At 38.6% G+C, this 9,762-nt stretch overlaps 1 long non-coding RNA gene across 2 annotated transcripts; it reads left to right on the top strand.

Annotated features, from left to right (window-relative positions):
* The first annotated feature begins 1,020 nt into the window (after nucleotides 1–1,020).
* Nucleotides 1,021–7,861, top strand: LOC110295520 (uncharacterized). Of its 2 annotated transcripts, XR_015046816.1 has the most exons (4): nucleotides 1,021–1,099; nucleotides 3,402–3,491; nucleotides 3,631–3,735; nucleotides 7,563–7,861. It is a non-coding gene; the product is annotated as an uncharacterized LOC110295520 (long non-coding RNA). The 2 variants fall into 2 exon arrangements; XR_002378091.2 differs by lacking the exon at nucleotides 7,563–7,861 and having other exon boundaries at nucleotides 3,631–3,750.
* Nucleotides 7,862–9,762: the final 1,901 nt, after the last annotated feature.

A 9,762-nucleotide genomic window follows, 5' to 3' on the forward strand; every position in this document is an offset into this window, starting at 1 on the left:
AAAGGAAGCATTAACCTCTGCCAGGGATGAGATTCAAACAAGTTACCCAACACAAACTGCCAAGTGGTCAGTCCTGCAATCATATGCACACAAACAAGAAAACCCCTCTCAGCAGCTTGTATGCATAAGAGAATGAAGGCTGATCTGAGGATGTGCTTTATTAAAGGGAAGGATTTACTGAAGCATTACCTCTAGAAAAGGGATAAATTTGAGCCAAAAGACAAACAAAGAGAAGTCTTCGTGGGACCCCTGTACAGCAGATGTAGACACTGACCTGTCCAGAACAGAGATAATTTTGCTTATAAACCAGATATTTGGTATGATCAAAAGAGAAAACCATTTCACCATGACAACATAAAGTATCACATCAAAACTTTCATTTCAGAAACTTAATGGAAGTCTCTGTTTCAAAGTTAACGTTAAATTAAATATTTAGATAACTTGTACGATTTAAATATGAAGTTGTAAGTCTAAATTAGAGTTTAAACATTAGGGCTTCAGAAACAAAATTAGTAAACACAATGAAAATTGAAGAACATGGAATTATTAGTATTAAAGATGCAAAAAAAAGATATATGCCTATACCTTCTCTAAGGGGAATCTCTGCAGGTATTAGGTAACAGCCAATCGCTGAACAGGAGAGACATAGGTGGAGTGTAGGTTTCTGGAGATAGGATTTGAAGGAGAGCCATGAGAAGCAGAAGGTGCATGAGGAGCCATAAAAACATGGTCGTGAGTGTGGACGCCCGACTCGCCAGCAAGGAAGACAGATGCCACAAAAGGATTCTTCTGCACACGTTTATTCGGAGAGCTTGATAGCGAAGGCGAAAGACCTCGAGTCCCTGAACTGGCGCTGCTTATATAGGCCTAGGAGTGGCGTGTCTATACCAGATTGGTTGTGCTTTCAGTACCTCATTTCCATTCCCCGGGAAAGGCTGTGACTTGGCACGAAACCCTTATGCACATGCGCACATTGGTTGTTTACCGGAACTTACAGACAGTGGCCAGTGGTAGCCAGCGCCATCTTGTAATGGCGTATGTGGCTTCCCACACCTGAGGGCTGGCCCATTGGAGTTAAAAACAGTCTAGATGAAACATAGTAAGTAGTAAGAAATAACTCAGGATTATTGATAGGAGTGTAGATTCTAACAACATGGAGGGTAGGAATTCACCCAGCTCTTATGCTGTTTAAGGCTTATTATAAATATAAAGGATGTGTGTGTCTTTTATCTCAAAACTAAAGGGTCAAAGGCATGGTAGAAACCCCGGGTTGGAATTAATTTCTACAACGTATAATCATTGACTGCATTTATCATTGCATATATATATATATATATATATATATATACCCAGGACTGACCACTTGGAATTGGAAAACCTATGCGGTAGCTCATTTGTAGAGAAACTTATTTAGCCTGCTCAGTAGTCATTGGCCACCTGTAGCTCTTTATATAGGGTAAAGCCTTTGGGAATGTCTGGGCTAGTGTTGGTATATCAACTGGTAGTTATCATTATGCCAGTCTAGTTCAGGTAACCAAATAGTTGCAATTTCATGGGTGCATTTCTCCTGTTCTGTTTAAGAGATACTGTCTAGTAGCAGACATTATGGGCTTATGGCTTCTATTATCTTTCTACCCCCATAGACTATTTCCCTGAGTTTTAGGTGTAAGGGAGGCATTGCAGATATATCAGCTGGAGTTGGATACCCCTAAATCACTTATTCTTTGCATTTTGACAAGGTGGTAACCTTTGTAATGACCCCCACCTGTTACAACATCCTTAGCAATTGAAGATGCAGAGTATATACAAAAAAAGATTTGATATTCTACTGTATAGAAAATTTATCCATGATAACTGGGAATCAAAACAACTTAAAGGTCCTTCAAGTGATGAATAGAAAATGAAATATTGTACTGGCTTTAGTTAGGGTTTCTCTTGCTGTGAAGAGACACCATGACCAGGGCAACTCTTACAAAGGAAAACACTTAAATGTGGTTGGCTTACAACTCAGAGGCTTAGTTTATTATCATCACAGAAGGAATGGTTGAATTCAGGCAAACACAGTGTTGGAGAGGTAGCTTAAGAGTTCTACATCTGGATCTGTAGGCCGCAGGAAGAGACAGTAAGCCACTAGACCTGGCTTGAGCTTTTCAAAGCTCCCCCTAAGTGATGCATTTCCTCCAACAAGGCCACACCTTCTCCAACGAGGTCACACTTCCTAATAGTTCCACTCCTTGTGAGCCTATCAGGGTCATTTTCTTTCAAATTATCACCACACCTATTCACAATGGAATACTAAAGAAAATTGAAATGATGTAATTTTCAGGTGAGTGGATAGAACTGGAATATACTATCCTAAGTGAGGTAATCTCAGTCCAGAAACACAAATGACACATGTTCCCTTTTATTTGTGGATCTTAGCTTTGAATCTTTAGATGTGATTATATAACCTGAAGTAACAACAACAAAGTCAGGAAAATAGAAAGAAACCATGGGAAGGGGGCGCTAAAGAGAGGGCATAGTAGAATACAGTTGCTTTGAAATGGATAATGGAGATTGGTACTAGAGAGGGAGGGTGAAGTAGAGTTAAATAACACTAAGGGGCTTTAAGAAGACACAGGGACACATCATTTTACAAGCTTACTTAAAATATACAATGTATATGTATGTGTTCATACACTTATGTGTGTACATTCTTTTCTTTTCTTTCTTTCTTTTCAACAGTTACTTCACTTAAGGTGATGGTGTGCTCCACCTCTAAGAACCATGCTCTATCTAACAAAAACCACAGAGCCAGGCATGGGGAACACCCCTTTGAGCTACTGATCAGAGATAAAACAAGAATCTCTCTTTTTTTAAAAGAAGAGCTTGGACAAAGGCTTGTTTTATTTTAATAACTGATCCATGTGAGGCCACAGCCAGGCCACTATGAACAGACTCGAGGTTAAACTTTATTTCTCGATCTCTTCCTCCTTGGACAGGCTTTTCGTTCTTGGCCTAGAGGCGCTCCTCCCTGTGCTTTTGTGCTTCTTTGGTCTTAGACCTGCTAACCTCAACACAGTCAGCCTGTAGCTTCTTGCAGGTCTTGTCTGCCTTCAGTTTGTGGATATGCTGCATGAGAATCTGCTTGTTTTGAATACCTTCCCTTTGACCTTCAGGTACAGGCTGTGATACATATGGTGGTCAATCTTCTTAGATTCCCAATATCTCCTGAGAAGACTCCTGTATGATCAGCCCATCTTTGGTCAGCTTCCTGATCTGCTGACAGGAATTGACATTGTCAATTTCTTTGGTCTCATTGGGGTCCAACCAGACCTTCTTTTTCCCACAGTGGAGGACATTAGAGGCAAGCCTCTTCTGCAGCCTGAGAATACTCATGGCTGTGCATTTTATCACTCTAGGCCCCATTCTGAACCTGAGTTTGCTGGTAGAGAAGATTGCATGACACACATAAAAGTGGACGAGGAAGAGGAACAAGAAGGAAATGGAAGGTTGGTAGTGGAGATTGTGGTGGTTTGAATATGCTTGGCCCAGGGAGTGGCACTATTAGGAGGGATTGCCTTGTTGGAGGAAGTGTGTCACTGTAGGGGTGAGCAATGAGACCGCCTTTCTAAGCCATTCTTCTCCTAGAGGCCTTCGGATGAAGATATTGAACTCTCAGTTCTTCCTGCACCATGCCTGCCTGGATGCTGTCATGCTCCTGCCTTGATGAAAATGAACTGAACCTCTGAACTTGTAAGCCAGCCCCAATTAAATGGTCTTATTATAGTTGCCTTGGTCATGATGTCTCTTCAGAGCAGTGGAAACCATAACTAAGGCAGAGGTGATGGGAGAAATTTATGCTCTGGATCACTGATGGGATTTGCTATAAGATCAGATTCAAGGTGAGAAAGAGTACGACTTTTTTTAATTTGGTTTTGCTTTAAGACAGCACTCTCATGATGTACAGACATACATTCAGGCACACACTTATACACATAAGAGAAATATCTCAAAAAGAAAAGAGAAACTTACCAGCATATACATACATATATGTGAAAATAAATTGCAATGAATAATCTTACAAGACATTGTTTTAATCACATCTTACCTGAGGCAATGCAAAGAATCCACAGATATTATTGTCCTGTTTCTATCAAACATGCAACAGGCAAAATGAAACTGGGAAGAGGCTGTCTACATACAGTAAAACTTTAGCTTCATCAATCTGCCAAAAACCAATGAGGAAAGAAGCCATCTTAGCTGGAGTATTTAAAAACAAAAGCCAAGTGTGATCACTGATTGCAAATAGCCCCATTCAGTAGAAAAGGCATTTACAAAACTAGTATTTGGATGGTGTGTGGGCACAAATCTGAAACATTTTTTTAGTGCTAATTCCTTTTTTAATTTTTATAGTTTATATAGAAGGGAATCTCTTCCTTACTAGACTTCAACAGTCAAGAATTTGAAGGTGATGTCATTTGGTAAGCTAGGTTTTAAACTGCTCATTACAATATCTTCTTCTATAAATTCATCATATATATGCACACATATACATACTCCAAACACATCCTCCAAATGATTCTGAAAGAAGAGTCTACGCTTTCACCTATAAGAATATATGATGTTCACCTTATAAACTATTTCAGGATCTAGACAAAGAAGAATAACATTTCAATTTGGTTTATGAAGCTATCATCAGTCTGACACCCAAATGCCAAAAGTTAGTATATATCACATAGAGTACAATCATTTCTGTGAATAACATCATATAAAATATCACCATTGCCAATTATGCAGTAAATCGTGTACATTTAAAGTTAACAGCAGGACAGATATATTTAAAATCTAATGATTAAAAACAGGGCACAGCCCTTCCTCCGCTGTCATCACGGTGCTGGTTCTTCCCAGGCAGCTGAGACCTCGACGGGGAGTTGTTCTCATTTATTGATGACTGGCAGTGTTCAGGCAGTCCACAACATGCCCTCCGTCTCTGCTCATCTGCACTTACTCTGTCCTCATCTAACATGATGCAGTGGCAGTCGCTTTAGTAGATCAAAAGATTGATGTGCGTTGTATCTACTGGTATTATACTATCTACAAGTTCTGAGCCTTTTACATTTAAAGTAGAACCATTGACTGATTATTCATGAACCCATTACTGCAGGTACATGTGGTAAATTCACTCCATTATGTTATGTTTACTGTATCTACAAAACTTTCTCTTACAGCCCAAAATGCAGGTAAATACCGAAATTTTACCTTAACATTGTCCACAATTTGAGTATGCCATATAAGAAATATTACCCATTTAAATGCTTTTAATTATTTGGAAGTTAAACATTTCAGTATTCAAGAAAGCAAATTCTACCTCCAAATCTTGAGTGTATTTTAAGATATTGAGAGAAATGATTGGATAATAAATTATGTAACAGTGAGACAAGAAGTTCTAATGTCATTACTCAAAAATAACCTACTTTGCCTTGCTTGAAAATTATCAAGAGTAGTTAAATTAATACTAACATATAAAATGACAACATGAATATTCAAAATAAGGGCATACCACATAATCAATATATAATAAAAGCAGAATAAGGATGTTTATTTTTCTTATTTTTTATTTGTCAATTAATAATTAATCACATAAGCTTGCATTACTTGCTAAAAGGACTATATTACTAAGTGAATGAGTCATTTATATGGGTATGTGCATATTGCCATCTTGTTATTCAATTGCCTTTGTGTTGCTGTCCTTCCTATGGCCGTGATGAGACTCAACACATTGTGATGTAATAATACAAAGTCAAATAATAAGGAAAATAGGGCTAATATCAAAAAGGTTAAACATACTCAGGAGTTCATTTACTATAAAAATGTTTATAAACTTCAAAATTTGTTGCTATATATTTCACATGAAAAATTGTTTACTTTTTACAATGACCCAGTTTTATGTGAAAAATTTAAAACACAAAGACAGCCATATAAGATCATGAGATGTTTGTATTTTTTTATGGGCACCCTTTTTAGTCTATATTTAAAAAAAATTTTTTTTACAGCATACTATGCCAAGAAAATGCAAGCCTTTGGTCAGTATCCCACTGAGAGCCCTCCTCATACCAGTGGACATCACTTGTTTTTAGGGGCTATACAAAGCTACTAATACCAATTTCTAAGTGAGTAGGGCAGATTTCCATTATATTTCTTCATTCGAAATGCTAAATAAAATGCAATTTATTATCCACAGGTTGCTTTTTAATATTTAGTTGACATGTCAAAACTCCAGCTTCCCGAGAAATAACTTTGAAATGAGACTATTAATCTGTATTCTGGCTTATTACATTTGCAGATTTTCTTCTGAGGGAAATACACAAAATTAATTGTATAGAGAACAGAAATCAATTGGGTTATGCTTTAAAAGACCAAGAAATATGAGATATAGAAGAAATACAAAGCATGTATGAGCCCATGCCTGTATGTAATCTTAGCACTTAGGAGTCTGAGTTGGACTGACCCTGTATTTGAAACTACCCTGGTCTTTATAGGAAGAAATTATCATAAATCCAAACAAAACCATAAAACTACACAGTATAATTCCATTCCTGTTATGCTTGGGATATGAAGAAGAATGAGAGACAGACAGAACAGAACTGGAGGAGAGAGGGGAGAGAGAGAGAGAGAGAGAAAGAGAGAGAGAGAGAGAGAGCGCACAGGGGATGGCAAGACAGAGACAGAGGTTCAGAGAGAAGCAGAGGTGGACGAAGGGAGACTGATTTTGATCTCCCATGAAGAACTCAGACGAGGTAAGAAACCCTCACAGAAGCACTAATGCATCTGTGAGGGCAAGAACTACCAGCCTAATTACTTTCCTAAAGGCCTACCTTCTAACACTGATGTACTGAGGATTGAAATATCAATATACACTCTTCGGGGGACATACTAAAGCCAAAGCAAGATTAGCAGAAATCGATATCTGTTTGTTTATATTCTACTTTCATATTTTTTGTAGTGTGAATGTGCTGAGAATAACTGACTAATGCATATGTATTCAAGCAAAGCATTTCATATAACAGTATGTAAGAAAGTTCAGGCTTATTAAATTAACAGACTATAAGGGATAACCAAAGCATGTGTGAGCCCATGCCTGTAATCTTAGCACTTGGGAGTCTGAGTTGGAAGGATCCTGTATTTGAAACTACCATGGTCTTTATAGTAAGAAATTATCATAAGCCCAAACCAAACCACAAAACAGCACAGTATAACTCTACTCCTGTTATGCTTGGGATATGAAGTATTCTCCCCTACATTTCAGGCTTGAGAAGCCACTGGGCTATGCAAGGGTTAACACACAGACAGGTTACAGGACTGATGGTTTTACATCTAGATTGCTATTGGAATGCAAGATCTTGTTGTAGGAAATCTGTCAGTGAGCATAACTTTGTAACACCCACTCCATTCACTGGAACATTCTGCTTCCCATTGCTTCAGGCTTGAAGCAGTAGATCCAGCTGATCTTAGAAAAATCAAACAAAACACTGTAAACTACTATGAATATAAAGCTTCCTCCTGTTTAAATCTCATTCCAGAACTTTGTCACCGTGATGGAAAGGTAACTAACACAATTCTATAAGAAGAAAACCTTCTGTAGTTTAAGAGAAGGCTCAGCGTTGAGGATCATGTGCTGTTCTTGAAGAGGATCAGCGTTCAGTTCCTAGTACCCAAGTCAGGCAGCTGCAACCAACTCTATTCCAGCACCAGGAGATCAGATGCTTTATGTCGTCATCCGGGATCCCCCAGTACTAGCTTGCATATTTACACACACACACACACACACACACACACACACACGTACATGCACATGTGTGTGCACTTAAATATATCAATACTGCCCACTCAGTATATTTGTCTGTTTAATGTTATGGGTTTCAATTTGATATTCAATTTGATATTCAATATGATATTCAATTTTTAATTTATTTTTCATTGAAAAATTATTTTCTTCTCTTAATGTGTACAAGCATGTGGAATGCACACACAAGTGTATGGCCTCACACGCATGTGTGTGCATGTACACTTGTGCTCCAACCTGCAGGACTTAAACAACAGGGTTCTTGAGGGAAGGGATCAACAACGACAAATTTGGGATCAAGAGACTCAAAGGAAGGAGGCAAGACAAAAATTCTGTTCAATTCTCAGTTTACTCTAGGGAAATGGACGGTTTATAAAGCTGAAAACCACTAATAGTATTTGATCAGGTGCACAGGCCAAACTGGTTACCGGTCATCACTTGGTAACACATTGACATCAAAGGAATATCCCCATTGTAAAATGTCGGGAGAACCCCCTATTATAAAATTTCCCGAGAGCCCCTACTGTAAAATGTCCTGAGTGTTCCTGTTGTAAAGTGTCTTGAGTGAACTATGGGAACAGAAGCAAGATAGTAGAGGAAACAAATGAGTGTTAGTTAATAGATGATGGCCCAGGGACAAGATAGAGACTGAGATGCCAGGGGCTTTGGGGCCCCAACACACTTGTATGCCTATTTGTGTAGATGTGCAAGGCTGATAGTGGGAATTTTTTATTTCTCTTCCCCCTTATCCTTTTGAGACAGAGTCTTTTATTCCATTAGAGCTTGCTCTAAGGACCCTCTATTTTTACTTCCTAAGGCTGTGTGGCAAGTGCTTTAACTGCTAAACCATATCCCTACTTCATCTTTCGTAATGTTACTTCTTGTTTGAGAGTCATGGAACAAATTTTGCAGTTAAAAACAATTCGGTATTTCTATAAAACATGACTTTGTTCAAGTTTTTGTGAGCATTTCATTGGTGGTAATCATATTGGTTGCTATTTCTTTTTTTTTTTTTTTAATATTTTTATTACATATTTTCCTCAATTACATTTCCAATACTATCCCAAAAGTCCCCCATAGCGCCCCCCACTTCCCTACCCACCCATTCCCATTCTTTTGGCCCTGGCATTCCCCTATATTGGGGCATATAAAGTTTGCAAGTCCAATGGGCCTCTCTTTCCATTGATGGCCGACTAGGCCATCTTTCGATACATATGCAGCTAGAGACAAGAGCTCCAGGGTTCTGGTTAGTACATCATGTTGTTCCAACAATAGGGTTGCAGATCCCTTTAGCTCCTTGGGTACTTTCTCTAGCTTCTCCATTGGGAGCCCTGTGATACATCCAATAGCTGACTGTGAACATCCACTCCTGTGTTTGCTAGGCCCCGGCATCGTCTCACAAGAGACAGCTATATTTGGGTCCTTTCAGCAAGATCTTACTAGTGTATGCAATGGTGTCAGCGTTTAGAAGCTGATTATGGGACGGATCCCTGGATACAGCAGTCTCTAAATGGTCCATCCTTTCATCACAGCTACGAACTTTGTCTCTGTAACTCCTTCCCTGGGTGTTTTGTTCCCAATTCTAAGAAGGTGCACAGTGTCCACACTTTGGTCTTCATTCTTCTTGAGTTTCATGCGTTTAGCAAATTGTATCTTATATCTTGGGTATCCTAAGTTTTGGGCTAATATCCACTTATCAATGAATACATATTGTGTGAGTTCTTTTGTGATTGTGTTACTTCACTCAAGATGATGCCCTCCAGGTCCATCCATTTGGCTAGGAATTTCATAAATTCATTCTTTTTAATAGCTGAGTAGTACTCCATTGTGTAAATGTACCATAATTTCTGTATCCATTCCTCTGTTGAGGGACATCTGGGTTCTTTCCAGCTTCTGGCTATTATAAATAGGGCTGCTATGAACATAGTGGAGCATGT

This window comes from Mus caroli, unplaced genomic scaffold (genome assembly GCF_978045245.1).
Source record: "Mus caroli unplaced genomic scaffold, Mus_caroli_1 scaffold_4, whole genome shotgun sequence".
In the NCBI taxonomy this organism is placed as follows: domain Eukaryota; kingdom Metazoa; phylum Chordata; class Mammalia; order Rodentia; family Muridae; genus Mus; species Mus caroli.